Below are 13127 nucleotides of genomic sequence, written 5' to 3' on the forward strand. Positions count from 1 at the left end.
AGGAGGTTCCAGACTAAGACGGGCTAGGAAGAAAGGCATGTTGACCTACTTCTGAGCTGGCGAAAATCCTATGGATCACTATGAGTTGGGGGCTAACGTGAATGCAGCTAACAACAACACGGAAAGCTGAGCTTGGAACATCCCCTCCCACTGACAGAAAGGAAGACAGCCCTACTAAAAAGTGAATGCTGAGGGTCATTTTTTATAATCTTGCTCTTCGGTCACAAACAGCTATGCCCTCAAGTCTCACAAATGATTGTGACACTTTCTGTAGAGTTTAATTTTAGCTTACAATTATTCGTGCAGCTTCTATCCTTTTCAGTTTCTACTTTGTTAAATGGTGTAATAAATAGACTGTAGTCAGAGAGTCTAGTGTTAAGTTTAAGCAGACGATGGCTCTTTTGCTGCACTGGTGCAAAAAAGTGGCCTTGCTCAAAGAACATGTCAATTTGTATGCTAATTCTTCATTCCACAGAACCAACTATGTTTAAGGATATTAGAATACATTTTTTGTTGGGGGGGGGTCAAATCACTGTTTTGGATTTAGTCAGAAATATCTACATAATCATAATGTTATTAACACTATTATTTTGTTTTAAAATTTTTTAGAAAATGAACCTATAAATATCACAGGTGATTAAGTTATAATAAAGAAAATTATTTAAGAAAATAAGCTTTGGGAAATTAAAAGCTAGGATGTAGCTGTCAGAATTAGAAGATAGGAGGGAAAGAAAATTTAGGGGCACTATTTTCCTTACCTAGAATAAATAGTCAAAAAATACTTTTAGAAATTGGTTTATTAAGAAATATAGGTATGTTTAGTCTTAATGGCAACAAATAGAAAGTTAGCTCACATTGCTGACTAGTGGGAGGGAAGGAAATTGAGATAGTGAGGGTGAGAGAATTTTGTATCATTCACAGTGAGGAACTGGGAAAATCTGTCTAAAGCTCACAGTGAAAAAGAAAGAAGGCAGTATAAGCTTGATATTTTCGGTCATGGCAGTACCGGAAGTGCCCAAATCTGAAATAGATAACAATAATTCTCTTCCGAGTTGAACTAGAGATTTAAGATGACACAGGAGAGTTTACGTTTATAACACGGTCTGATATTTTATCGTGGGCATCGTCTTAGTTATCCAGTGCTGCTATAATCAAAATACCACAAGTGGTGGCTTTAACAAACAGAAATTTATTTCTCACACTTAGGAAACTAGAAGTCTGAATTCAGGGTGCCGGCTCCAGGGAAAGGCCTTCTCTTTCTGTTGGGTCTGGAGGAAGGTCCTTTTCTCTTTTCAGTTTCTGCTCCTCAGAGATCTTCATGTGATCTGATATCTATCGTCCCCCATCTCTGCTTTCTTCATTTACTCCTTTTATAGCTCAAAAGAGATTGACTCAAGACACACCCTACACTAACACTGCTTCATTGACATAACAAAGAAAACCCTTTCCCAAACATGATTATAGATTATAACCGCAAACGTTTAAGTGTTAAGATTTACACTACATATTTTGGGGGGACACAGTTCAATTCATAACAGGCATATTTTTTTTAATCTAATCAATTTTTAATTCCAAGTAAATAAATTAATACAAACTTTTTTTTTCATTTAAGCAACAAAGCTTGTAATAACATTGCCATGGAGTAAAATCTTCTACCTGACTTGCCTCATTTGTTTGCTCTGTTAATTCTATTCTGGAGAAACGTTCTGTTATCATTAAATAAGGATACATAGGAAAGAAATGGTATTTATGTACCTATACTTTTGCATATTTTTGAAAGCCAACACCACACATTCCTTTGGATGTAATGTAAATCTGTCAGCTGGATTTTACTTAGAACAAAGATTTATTTTGTGTTCATAAAAAGTAGGACACTGGGAATATAATCATATTTTATTCTAAAATGAGTGGCATCAGCATAAAGGCATAGAGGTTGACTAACTGCAAACAAAATTCATCCTCATTATGCCAAAATAAGTTAAGTGTGTCTTGATTTAGAAAAGAAAACAAACATGCAAAATTAAGCTAATGTGCTTTTGAATAGAAGCAGTCTTCCAATGCGTGTGAGAAATAGACTTAAATTATTCCAAAAACCAGATTATTTTCTCTTGATTTTCTTCCATTTAATTTCTTTGTTGTAGTTGTCCTTTGACACCAGTTCAGTGAAATACAAAATAACTATCATCTATGCAACTTCCACAGTCAAAATGAAATATGGTCGTTTTGTTTTTCTAAATCAGGAATTTCCATAAAAGTGTCTTTTAAGACAATGAATTACTATGCTTTCCCCATGTGATACTGCCAATTTTGGATCAGAATTTGTTCTTTTTAACATATTTTAATAGTTTTTTTTTTTTTTTTTTACTGTAGTATCTATTTTCTAAATACACTATTTTTATGAGTTTTCATTAAAACGGTAATAATGGTCCCAGGAATAATAGACAGCACTTAGTGATTTTAGAAGCCTGCTAATTTACTGCATGTTCAGGATTACAAAGTGCTCCCAAATTTGCACACGGTGGCAGTATGGAACAGCCCTGCATCCCCACAAAATGCCACTTTTATATATTTATTTATTTTTAATGCTTTTCACTATTCATTTGTCAAAGAAACATTATCACTGCATGTTTTGTCTCCTTGCTTCTGCGTGTTTAAGGTCGTATAAAATAGATAATTACACATGTTCTCAGTTCTTTGGGAAGATAATTCTTCAGGTTTTATAGGCATATTAGGGAAAAGACTAGATTATTATTTAATTTTAAAAACCCAGTGCCATCGAGTCGATTCCAACTCATAGCGACCCTACAGGACAGAGTATAACTCCCTCATAGAGTTTCCAAGGAGCACGTGGCGGATTTGAACTGTGGACCCTTTGGTTAGCAGCTGTAGCACTTAACCACTACGCCACCAGGGCTACCTGTTATTTAATTAAAACCCCCAAAATGCTATAGACCGTACATGCAATAAACAAAAAATGCTGTTTATGTAAAATTCCCTAATAATAAAAAAAAAAAAAAACTACTCTAACACAATTAATAATGACTTCCTATCGGATAATTTCAAGAGAGATTTTTATTTCTTTACACTCAATTTTGCCCAACTTTTCCATATCTTGGACTCTGTATTTTGTCTCAGTCTTCCAGTTCTGGTTTTGCCTCTCTTCTTTCTCTGCTCTTCTGTGTTCTCAGACGGGATCAACTGCCTATTCTCTGTGACCCTTTCTACCTACCACAGGAACTAGCAAAGTTTGAAATCTCTGTCAATGCTACGACTAGGCTCCATTGCTTTTCTATATAACGTGATCAAGTTTTGCTTTAGAAAGCTACACAGTTGTGCAGTTGATGCCAGTTAAACTCTTGATCCCTTACTTCACCTGTGCCTCAGTCTCATCTGTCATTCTTTGATTTACCTTTGATCGTGGCACAACCACATTTTCCCACCCATCTTCACATTAATAAAGCTACTAATAACTCTTGCTTCCAACACATTACATTTTAGGACTCACTTTTTCATTTAGAATATTAAAAACATCAAGTATGATTTCCTTCAATTTCCTGCCCATTTGCTTTATAATCATACCTATTTCTCCACTCATCTTCATGTACTCTCCTCAGTTCTCCCAGGATGTTTTATTTACACTTTTACCTTTCTCTTTTCTCCCAGATCCTTACTTTAACAACTATGTCTTGTCTTCCCTGGATTTTTGACTCTTTTAAATCTCTACTGGCTCCTGTCTGAAATGTCTACAATAGAGCCCCATAGTAAAAATAAATAAGGAGTAAAAATTTAATATAAAACCAAATGAAGATTTTCATACCTTGTTCTCCCTATCTTCTATCATAACATCATTTGAGCATCCCTCTTTGTCCCTACTTCATCTTCCCTAATATTTTTGCCTACAAGGTTCCATGACACTCAACAGCATTGAAAAATCTATTTATTTGTTTGTTTATTTTTTAAATCAGAGCTTTCTCCAGTATTTGACTCTACTGTGAGTTTTTCTATCTTAATTCTCCCCAGCACCCCTTTGGCTTCTTTGATAAGACACAAACTCTCTCTGATCCTCTTTAGATTCCTTGACTCTCCTTTCTTTTATTTTTCATGAGCACCGTTACCTCCATCCACCCCTTAAACAGTCTTTGACCTCCTGGATTCATTTTTCTTTCCCTCTGCTCTTCTATAACGTTAGACAGTTTCTCTGGTTCATCTCAACTACTTTCATAACTGTGAGAAATATTGAAGTGGAATTTCCCATCATTATGAATCTGATGAATAGGTTTTAAAATTGAAGCCAAATATGTATCAGCTTTTCACATTGTTAAAAAGCTAGAATAATTTGGGGCCAACATCAAGGATGAAGAGGTTAATTGTGGTAAGCAGAATTGTAAGTTAACACTTAAGACTCCTAACCCCTGATGGAAACACACTGTAAAATCCCTTGAGTGTGGCTGGAACCTGTGACTACGAGATCTCACTCACATGATTCTATTATATATGATTATATTGAGTTATATAGCAACAAGGAAATTAACCATTGCTGGGCCTAACCTAATCAGGCAAGGCTTTTAAAAGCAGAGATATTTCTCCAGCTGATTGCAAAGGAAAAAGTCACAGAGATGTACTGTTGCTATCCTGGAAGGACAAAAGGGCTGCAGAGAATATGAGAATCCCAGGCACATAAACGCAAGAACTGAATTCTGGTAGGTTTTTCCTAGTAATAGAAAACTAATATACTAATCAACCTGCTGTGCTATCCTATTCCATCAATATATTTCCTACTCTAGTGCAATCTGTACAATGGAATGGTCTATGATGATAGGCATTTTCTATATCTGAGCTATCAACACAGTAGCTACTAGCCACATGTGACCACTGAGCACTTGAAATGTTGCTAGTAAGTTTGAGAAACTGAATTTTTAATTTTCTTTAATTTTAATTAATTTAAATTTAAATGACTACATATGACTAATGGCTACTCCATTTGGTAGACCATTTAGGGTGTAACCGAACTCACTGACATCGAGTCAATTACCAACTCATAGTGACCCTATAGGACAGAGTAGAACTGCCCCAAGAGCTTCCAGGGAGCACCTGGTAGATGTGAACTGCCGACATTTTGGTTAGCAGCTGTAGCTCTTAACCACTGCCCCACCAGGGCTTCCAGTTAGGGTGTAGTGCTATGACATTCATTCCCCTATCCTTTTAGCGTAGACAAGAGGAGCTCTGGTATAACACTCAATACCCCCACGTTTTGGCCTACCAAGGAATTCACTTTGGGCCATCTGGAAAGTCATTGTAATTGCATTCAAACACCACACAAAAGCAGGACTCTTTCAACAATAACACAAGAGCATGTAGGGGGTTGTAGGGAGTACCACCAGCAAATGCCTCATACCAAGCACTAAACAGTGGGGAGGTTGACTCAATCTTTCCTTTAAGCAAGCCTCAATATAGTGGAAGAAAACAGAAAATAAAAGGAGGAAGGGAGAGATAATGAAAGAAGAAATTGCCTCACGGCCCTATTAAAAAAGGGGTAAATCCTGCCCTGCACTCTTCAGGAAGGGAAAAGCAAAAAGTGCGATGAGATATTGCAGTTTGAGATTAGACTGGACTCTTCAGTATCTGAAAGTAACTGACAACTTAGGAGCAGGAAAAGGAGTCGTGAATGAACTCAGCAGAAGGTGTTAATGCCCGTCACACCCTGAATTCAGGCTTCTAGCTTCCTGAACTGTGAGATAATAAACATCTATTCCATAAAGCCACCCACCTGTGGTATTTCTGTTATAGCAGCACCAGGTAACTAAGGCAGAGGGTACCACTCTTTCCTAGCTGTTTAATCTTGAGTAAACCTTTTACTCGTTTCTCAAGATTTATTTTCTCAACTAGTGAATAGGTTTGTCGTGGCTATGATCTGACAAGGTTTTGTGGATGTGTGACCTGTACAGACTAAGACAATCAGGAGCACATCAGTAACTAAGCAATGCTGGGTATATCAGTTCTTGATGCAACAATAAACATTGCACTGAATGGGGAAAGTTAGGGTGTCTCAGTACGAGGTGGTTAGGAGGAGGCAATTTTCAGGAGGATTCAAAACAGGAAGACTTTGCTCTGGGTTGGATGGTGTCATACAGTGAAAGTTGTTTTGTGATTGGTATGTTAATAATTTTTATTTAGGGGCCAGAAAGAACAGAGCAGGGAAATATTTGTAATTAGTAACAGAGCAGAAGTTACTCAAGTTAGTTGGGAGAGGATGATGTTTGGTCATTTTTGCTGTGCGGACAGTTCTTATATTTGTCTATGCTCAGCCATGATTATGCAAGGGTCTTATTTTTGTCTCATTCTATCATTGTCACAGGATGACCTTGTCAGATATTGGTGTTGTGTGAAATGGTTTTATTCAGCAGGAAAACACTATGGCTGCTATAGCTGTTAGTGTAAAGCCAGCTCTTGGCTGATAGCTGAGAGGCTGCATTTTTTCTTTCTCAAAGGCAATAATTGGATGAAAATAAAATCATTTTGGACTTGTACATCACAGATTTCAGATATGTCAATAAACTGGTACCCAAGCTTCTGACTCATGTGCCCAGCTGTGTCTTTCAAATCTTCAATTAGATCTTCCACTGCACTTGAAATCAGCATGTCCAAAATATTCACAGGATCTGTGCCTCAAATCTGTTTCCCTTACTGAATTACCTATCTGTACTATAAGCAAGAATCCCATCTCAGATCCTTTACGAAAAATTCCTTCAGCCTGTACCACAAATCATTTGCCAGTTTCAGCCAATGTCAATTCCAAACTAAAACAAGAACTACTTTTGATTATTTTCTACCTGTTTTCAAAACTATTCCTGAATTATGGGCAAGAAAATTATATCTGAACACATAAAATCTACATTTATAAGGGGTTGTTATAGATCGAGTTGTGTCACCCAAAGATACGTACTGTACCTATGGATGTGTACCTATAGATGTGATCTTGCTTGGAAATATAGTTCTCTTTTGCTATTTTAATGAGGTCACACTAGAGTAGAGTGGGTCCTAAATCTAATCACTCATGAGTTATAAAAAGAGCAGAATAGACGCACACAGGGGGAAGGCACCATATGAAGACAGATGCAAATGGCAGATGTATCTAGAAGTGCTGGAATTCCAAGGATTACTGGCTACTAAAAGCTGAAAATAGACAAAGAATCTTCTCCTAGAGCCACACCCTGAAATTCAGACTTCTAGCTTCCTGAACTGTGAGAAAGCACATGTCTGTTCAATAAAGCCACCCACTTGTGGAGTTTCTGTTACAGCAGCACCAGGCAAAAAAAAAAAAAAAGACAGAGGGCAGCACTATTTCCTAGCTATTTAATCTAGCGTAAACCTTTTAAAATTTGTTTTTCTTAACTAGTGAATGGGGTTGTTGTCTCTATGATCTGACAAGGTTTTGTGAATGTGTGACCTGTGCAGTCTCACAGGGCCTAGCGCTTAGAATGGTCACTTACTTGGCTTAATACTCTGCTGTCAACATTTTGAAATTCTCACTAGTTTTGAACTAGGGGCCCCACATTTTCATTTTGCACTTGTCACAACAATTTATGTAGCTGATTCTAACTATGAGAATGGTTCTCACAGACCTCCAACTAAGGCAAACATGATTGGCCAAGGGCCCCAGTTTCTGCACTCTGAAATCTATTGCTACTTTCTTTTTTTTTTTTTGAGGCCACACATCCTGTGGGCTGCTCCCAGTCAAGGCCTGGGAGAAGCAGGATACTAAATTATGTCAGGGGATTTGGGGCTTTGCCTGAAATTTTTCTTAGGAGGGGAGACCCAGGACTTCTCAATTTAAAGTCCTTAGATTCTTAGTGTATGATGAAAGACACCTTCCCCCTGGCCACATACCAGCCTGGTCTCATTGTCTGCCACTTCCAGGACACACTTGAGAAACACCAAACTGCTTGCTCTTTCCACCACATGATTTTTCTTTAAAACTTTCAGAAAACCCCATAGTTTTCTGCAGGCATGTGCTTTTTCCTCTATGCACATCTCAACTAGGAAGCTTTCTGTGATGGCCATAGCTGGGTTAAGTGGTCTTCCTTCAGGGCAAACCATATGAATAACACCTCCACTATTGTACTAAGGATGTCAGATCTCTGAGGTCAGAAATGTCATTGCCATGTGTGTATTTGCATCTTCCATGTCTGTCACAGAATCTGTTACAGAGTAGAAGCTCAGCACATCTTTGTTGAAGGAAGAAATTAAAGAATAAACCAAAATTCAATGGTCTTTCCAGTATAATGAGTCTAAGTTTAAGAATCCTTTGTCTTTTTCTTTAATGTCTGTCTTAAGTAAAAAGTTCCCTTGCTGATTGATCCGATTTCATACAAATAAAAATTTTAAATGCCTTTTAATATATCAGAGCATAGAAAGCATAGAACATTATACACTTCCATTTTAAGACAAAAAACTAGAACAAATACACTCCATTAAAAAAAAAATTCCATTTTTCCAATAAATAAGATTTCCAAGCAATCTAACAGCATGACATCTTTTGGGAATTTCAAAATTCTCATTTTATGGTTGATTGACTTCACCTTTCTATATGCATTTCTATCTTCAAGTTTAATTTTCTTTCCATGAATGAATATGTAACCAAACACTACCAGAATTGGCTTCCTTTTTACTACTTCTTTTTACAAAGTTATTTTTCTTTCGGGAGTAACAGTAATGTTTGTAAGATGGTTGACCGAAGTTCACAGGCTAGCCTGGCTCTATCAAAACAAATATTTCTCAGTATGAAGATAAGTTGACTGACATTAGGCTTTTTTGATCTTAATAGAAGTCACTGTTAATTAGTAGTAACCATTTATTATTCAAAAAATATTTACTTCATAATTATTATTTTTCATAGAAACATTTCTAGGAAGAGTTGCTAAGTGAAAAATACAACTAAACATGGATTTTTGTAAAATAAGAGAACATAACTATAACCTTCAGCCCCCTAAAAAAAAAGGGGGTCACAGATTATAGATACATTCTCTTATTTTACAAAAATCCTTGTTTAGTTGTATTTGTATTCCAACTCATAGCAACCCTATAGGACAGAGTAGAACTGCCCATAGAGTTTCCAATGAGCACCTGGTGGATTTGAACTGCCACCCTTTTGGTTAGCAGCCACAGCTCTTAATCACTACATCACCAGCATTTCCATTGGTTATTCAAAAAATATTTATTTTTTAATTATCGTTTTTATAGAAACATTCCTAGGAAGAGTTACTAAGTGAAAAATACAACTAAACAAGGATTTTTGTAAAATAAGAGAATGTACCTATAACATGTGACCCCCTATTTTTTTTTTTTCTCATGACACCTGGAAGTTTTTTTTTTGGTTTCTACTAATTAATGTTCTTTTATAAGTAGCATCAAAGTAGAGGAAATAAAATTCAATAAAACTATAAATTTTAGGGCATAGATAACACCAATAATTGTTGGACACAAACTGATTTTATTATTATCTGAACGCGTTTTATTTTCTGAGGACATACATTGCTATACTCCACCTTTACTGTACCTTTACTTGCTTTTCCATGACTGATGTCTTTGCACCAATGCATTAATATTCATCCATATTCGGGTCATCTTCTGATTAATGGAACTTAGTCTGGAAGATGATTTGGAAGGGAGAAATTATGTCTGGACCATGCATTGGAAGGAGCATAAGTCATCCCTATAGATAAAAATTTTATCATGCGTATTTCAATGGCAACTGAGTAAATTACCTACAACTATATTAGATAATTTTTTGAGATTTGTTTCTTTTTTAGGAAAAAAAAGTGAATTTACTCAAATACAATATGAAACGAGTTGAAAAATAAACATGATTCATCTCTTACATATGCTTGTATAAGATGAATCAAAATGTTTTTACTGAGTGGACCTGCCTATATACCTTATATATTCTCCCCACCCAAAATGACCTTGAATATTCACACGAAGGGGTTGCCTTTCTGAATCCTCTGATGCTATGCCATCATTCCTGTCATTTACAAAAGCCAGGATTTTTACGGCAATTTTGATATATACATTGTATTTCTGAAACAAAATTTTGCTCATCTGACTTTTTTTTTTCTTTTGTCTGGTCAATCATTTTTGCACATTATAATACGAAATGAAATTACACTATAAGCTCCTTTAGTACAATGATAATATTTATATTTTTTGAAAAACTCTTCAGAATTTACCTAAGCTCTAGCTGAAAATAAAACAAAACAAAAACTCAAGCTTCCTCCCATTTTCGAACAATAAGACAATAAAGGAAAATCACATCTAATGTTATTACCCTGTTCAAGGTTTTTGCCATATACATATCAATTTAAGTTTGAATTAACAAAATATTGCTGCTGCTGTATCATTTTGCTTTTTTCAAAAGTAAAATACATATAATATGCATATTATCGTGTTCCGGGCCACAATACGGGGTTTTAAAACAATTTATACGTTAAAATAGAATTACTTATTTTAAAGATAGGAATAGTTTCTTTCTGCATCTTAGAAAACGTTCACTTGTTAGCACACTAAGACATATATAATCTCACTAACAGGCTACTTCCTGAAAAATGTCAAATGAATTAATATATGTACATATATGTGTATGTATGTTTTTTGTTAGTTGCAATCCAGCCAATTTTAGAGTCCAAGTGACCCCATGTGACAGAGTAGAACTGCCTCATAAGGTTTTCTAGGACTCCTGGTGATGCAAATTGTTAAGCTTTTACTGCTAACAAGAAGATCATGGTTCAAATACAACAGTGGCCTTGTGGAAGAAAAGACCTGGCAATCTGCTTCCGTAAAGATTACAGATTAGGAAACCCGAAAGGTAGTTCTACTCAGTATGGTCCTGAAGCATTCCAAAAAAAGGCGATCCAACTGAATGCGGAAATTATCAAACGATATCATTAATATCACACGCAAGTACAATTTTGCTGAAGATAATTCAAAAATGGTTGCCTCAGTACATTGACAGGGAGCTGCCAGAAATTCAAGTCAGATTCAAAAGAGGGTGTAGAATGAGGGAGAGCATTGCTGGTGTCAGATGAATCTTGGCTGAAAGCAGAGAATAACAGAAAAATGTTTATCTCTGTTTCATTAGCTACACAAAGGCATTTGACTGTGTGGATCATTACAAATTGTGGAAAATATTGTGAAGAATGGGAGTTCCAGAACATTTATTTGTGCTCCTGCGGAACCTGGACGCAGACCAAGAGGAAGTCGTTTAAACAGAACGACAGACTACTCCATGGTTTAAAATCAGGAAAGGTGTGCGTCAGCATTGTTTCCTTTCACCATACTTATTCAGTCTGTATGCTCGGAAAATAATTCGAGAAGCTGGACTCTTTGAAGAAGACCTTTGGATCGGGATTGGAGGAAGAGTCACTATCAAGCTTCAATATGCAGATGACACAAACTTGCTGAAAATGAAGAGGATTTGAAGCATTTACAGATGAAGCTCAAAGACTACTACAGCCTTCAGTATGAATTACGCCTCAACACAAAGAAAATAAAAATTCTCACAACTGGACCAATAAGCAACATCATGAAAAAGGGAGAAAAGAATGAAGTTGTCAAGGATTTCATTTTACTTGGATCCACAATCAACACCCATGGAAGCAGCAGCCAAGAAATAAAAAGACGCACTTCATTGGGCAAATCTGCTGCAAAGGGCCTCTTTCAAGTGTTAAAAAGCAAAAATATCACCTTGAAGACTAAGACACGCCTGACCCAAGCCATGGTGTTTTCAATCGCTTCATATGCATGAGAACCTGGATGATGGATAAGGAATACCGAAGAAGAATAGGTAGCTTTGAGTTACAGTGTTGGCGAAGAATATTGAATATACCATGGACTGCCAGAAGAATGAACAAATCTGTCTTTAAATAAGCACAGCCAGAATGTTCCTTAAAGGCAAGGATGGCGAGACTATGTCTCACGTACTTTGAATATGTTATCAGGAGGGATCAGTCCCTGGAGAAGAACATTATACTTGGAAAAGTAGAGGGTCAGTGAAAAAAAAGGAAGACCCTCAAGGAGATGGACTGACGCAATGGCTGCACAATGGACTCAAGCAAAACAGCAGTTGTGAGGATGGCACAGGACTGGGCCGTGTTTCGTTCTATCGTACAGAGGGTAGTTATTAGTTGGAACTGACACGATGGCACCTAACAACAATAACAACAATAACGAAAATCTAGCCTGGGCCTCAACAGTGTTATCACCACTCAACACAGACTGCAACACAAAACTGCAGGCGGGCCTATTTGAAACTGGTGATATAGGGATTCTAGCTTCTAGGTACTGGTCTAATTTCTCTTTCTTTGAAAACAGATAATAAGTGACAACAGCTAGCATGAGCAATGGTTCTTTTAAACATATGCAAATAACCCTTGGTTTATCAAAATTATTGAAGAAAAAGAATCCTGAGAAAAGAATGATCTACCCGTTCAATTGATTGATGATGCTCAAACCATAGTAACCCAAAAAGATAAAAATGATACTGATTTGTTATAGGCTGATAAGTGCTAGACACCTGCGCTGCAAGTCCACTCTTGACCACTGCATGGAACTTTATGTAGGAATCGACTCCGCAGCAAGGAGTTTGGCTTTTGTTTTGGAATGTGGGATAGAGTAACTAGCACGACGCGGAGTTTCCCTTTCTTTCCTAACCTAAGTTGAGTTAAAGAGAAGAATAGAAAAAGTAGACCGTGCCAATATACCCAAGGAAACCCTGGTGGTGTGGTGGTTAAGTGCTATAGCTGCTAACCAAAAGGTCAGCCGTTCAAATCCACCAGGCGCTCCCTGGAAACTCTGTGGGACAGTTCTACTCTGTCCTATAGGGTTGCTATAAGCCAGAATCAACTTGACTGCAATGTTTTGTTTTGTTTTTTAATATACAAAAGAAACTCATTTCTTCAGGAATCTCTTATACCATAGTGCTTATATCTGTAATCTCATAAAATTATATTGTGAAATTTACATTTTATTGTCTGACATTAACTCAGTGTTATAAAATTGGACAACTTTCAGAAGTAGAGGTTTGGTGTCACTTATTCATGCTGTTTAAACCCAGTGAGATTAAAAGTTCTCTC

This window comes from Loxodonta africana, chromosome 25, assembly GCF_030014295.1.
Source record: "Loxodonta africana isolate mLoxAfr1 chromosome 25, mLoxAfr1.hap2, whole genome shotgun sequence".
Lineage (NCBI taxonomy): Eukaryota > Metazoa > Chordata > Mammalia > Proboscidea > Elephantidae > Loxodonta > Loxodonta africana.